The following is a 3,130-nucleotide window of genomic DNA, read 5'->3' as shown; positions in this document are numbered from 1 at the left end:
GGGGGGGGGGGGGGGGGGGGGGCTGCAGAATACTTTTATTAGAAACGTGAACACAGAGGGAAAGTGAAATTACTGTTAATACATTACACACACACAAAAAAAAAAAAAAAAAACAAAACAAAACAAAACAAAAAACCAACCACAAACACAAAACCTTCTTGAAAAAACATCGCACCGGTCTGCAAATCAATCACTTTTATAAACCACATCCTATAATCACAGTCATGTTCAACTTCCACATTCAAAGTCTGTTTTGTTCCAAGCTGATGGAAACACACAATTTAGGAAAGATTTTATTTTTAAGTTGTTTTTTTTTTTCTCCCTACATTGTCTCTTGGATTTTAGAGGAAAACTTGTGGTAAAGATAAGCTGTAAACTCCCAAGTGTCTGAATATGCAGCTCCCCCCCATGAAAGTCTTGACCCGAGGACATTTGTTTGAATTCCACAAATCACTGAAATCCTAACACCAGCTTCCTGAGGTTTGGGATCCGAATTAGGTATCGTACCCTCCTCCACATGGCTGAGCACCTTCTACCTACTGCACCTCCCACAGCATTTCTCCTTCCGAGCCGCACGCTGTCCCTGCTCTGCCCTTGGGAGCCAACCTGCTCCAGTCTGGCTCTAACGATCCTTAAACTTGGGGGCACCCTGTGGTCCCTTTACAGGCTGCTTGAAGTTTATACGCTAAAGCCCTGTCATGCTCCACCGCAGTAGAGTTGTCTTCTTTCTTTTAGAGCACCACTTGACTCTCTCCCTCACAAGTGCTTGGTGTGGGGAGGATGGCAGGAGGGGAGCGCGACCAACGCCGTGCGCAGGGACCCGTCAGTGCAACACAGCTTGGCCGCTCTGGCTCCGGCCCTGTAAAATGCCCGGTAGATCCACTGGCTGCCTGATCCCCCACCCCATCAGCATTCACCCCAACTTTCACAGCTACTTGCGGCAGAGGTTCCCCCCAAAATCCCAGAAACAATCCAACTAGCATGAAAATCTAGATCGTACTTCTAATCCACCTGCTGCTCAAAGGCAAAATAAGTTTGCTGCCTCCCACCCCACCCCACGATCAGTAGTTGGTGGCACCGAAGATGCCAAGCTAGTGTGGGATCAGCCCTGCAATCCTCACCAGACAAAAGAAGCCAACCCAGCACCCACCAACCAACAAACTGTTGGATAATTGGGCCCAACGCACTGCAGCTGTACACACACACACACAGAGCTGTAAATTCACTCATCACTAGGTGTGTTGTTATTATTATTATTCATTCAGGCTACCTTTCCTCCTGGAAGAGGATACAAGACTAGAGCAACGCAGCTTGTAATTACCAGCACTGGCACCGACGCAGAATTACTGGGAAGGGATGAAATGGGATGGGAGAGCCCTGGGCTTGCTCTGCTGCAAGGGGATGCTTGGAGGAGCCGAGAAAAACAGGGCTGTGCTGCATCTGCAGCATTTCTGAACCAACACTTGTGGAAATGCCACAACGGAGGAGCCCAAACCCTCATTTTCCCCTTAGCAAGCATCCCCCTCCAGACCTTCCCCCCCCAGGAGAGACGTTCCTATCCCCCGTCTAAACTCCACACCGAGCAGCTCGAAGGGAATTTGCGCAGGTTTAATACTGAGCAAAACCTCCGAAGTGCAGAAAGAGCGGGGGGGCGGGGGGTAGACAGAGGAGCACTAATGAGAGTCTGGAGCAGTTATTCCCAGGCTGACACCACCCAGCCCTGCAGAGCGAGCCGGGCACATGTTGCTAAGAGAGCACCAGCACTACCTTAGCCAAGCGCCTTCCCCTCCTGCCCTCGGTAAACAGAACAAAGGAGCTACTCGCCCCAGCGAAGCCTGTTCCCACAGTCCCCGCTCCCTCGCTGCTGGGTACAGCCACCCCCGTAACCTTTCCCCAGACCCCCGCATTACTTAAAAGTCATTCCCCAGGGCTTCTCCGCTGGTTTGGGTAGGACTCAAGTTACATAAAGTGGCGAACTGCCTTCAGAGAAGGATCTGTCCTTCACGATCAGGCAAAGGGGGGGAAGGAATTTAAAAAAAAAAAAAAAAAAAAAAAAAAAAAAAAAAAAGCAGATGATGTAGGGAAATGGGTTTGAAGAAATAGGAGAAAGGAAAGGACAAGTGGCGTTTGCATCTGCTGTCCTGCAAAGGAGACGGGTTCAGGATATTTCTAGCCGATGACAAAATAACTACAACTGAAATAGTCATCACCAGGGGGTGTACTTGATGCACCGGCTGTGAGGATGGAAAAGCAAACAAGTGTAAAGGTAAGGCTGGAGCACAGAAACAAGTGCCGGCTGCCTGCGGGGTGGAAAGGTGGCAGCGAGGTGGGAGAGGACAGGGACGAGGTGGGAGAGGACAGGACGGGGACGAGGGGCCTGGCTCAGCCCGGCCACCCGCACACACGCACCTGCGGCTCCCCCGGCCCCAGGGAGGTGACAAAGCCGTCACCGACCCCCCGCTAATAAATCTGCCGTTTCTTATCAGTATTTTTTCCTTTAACTGTCATGAACTAAGTTGAAACAATACACCCTCTTCACAGGCTCCCCAGCTGCAATGTTGGTTTCTTTTTTTTTTTTTTTTCACCTTTCTCCCCCTTTTTTTTTTTTTCCTGGCAGGATTATTTAAAATAAAGAAAACCCCTCATTTCTATAACACGAATGAATGAAGTTACAGGTTCATTTCACACCCCTCTAAAACATTTCGGGCACTGCTTTCCCAAACACGCATCCGATCTTCCAAGACTTGATACTTTTGACCTCTCTCTTGTACAGGAAACAACAGGCGAGAAGAATGGAAAGGGATGGAGCGGTGCTACTGCTGCGACACGGACTTGTCATGCAAACTTCCAGCCCTTCCCCAGGATAAAATATCTCGGGGCGGGGAAGCAGCTGGTGCATGGAAAGTTATGAACATAAACAGATGCTGCAAGCAGATGCTCGAGTGTTCCCGGCATACCTATCTAATTATTTTAGGCGCTGAGAATAGCGCGTGGATGGGGGCACGAGAAACGCAGGAGTTCCCCCTCCAAACGGCTGCGCCCAAGCCTGCAGCGCATTCACCGACACGCAAAGCTTCTCCCTCGGGAATTTTCCCCTCGGGATGCGTGGCCCGGGACAGCCCCCCCCCCT

This window comes from Athene cunicularia (assembly GCF_003259725.1).
Source record: "Athene cunicularia isolate RWA chromosome 18 unlocalized genomic scaffold, athCun1 chr18_part1, whole genome shotgun sequence".
NCBI lineage: Eukaryota > Metazoa > Chordata > Aves > Strigiformes > Strigidae > Athene > Athene cunicularia.
The sequence above is the reverse complement of the archived record's forward strand: the minus strand, read 5'-3'. Positions refer to the sequence as shown.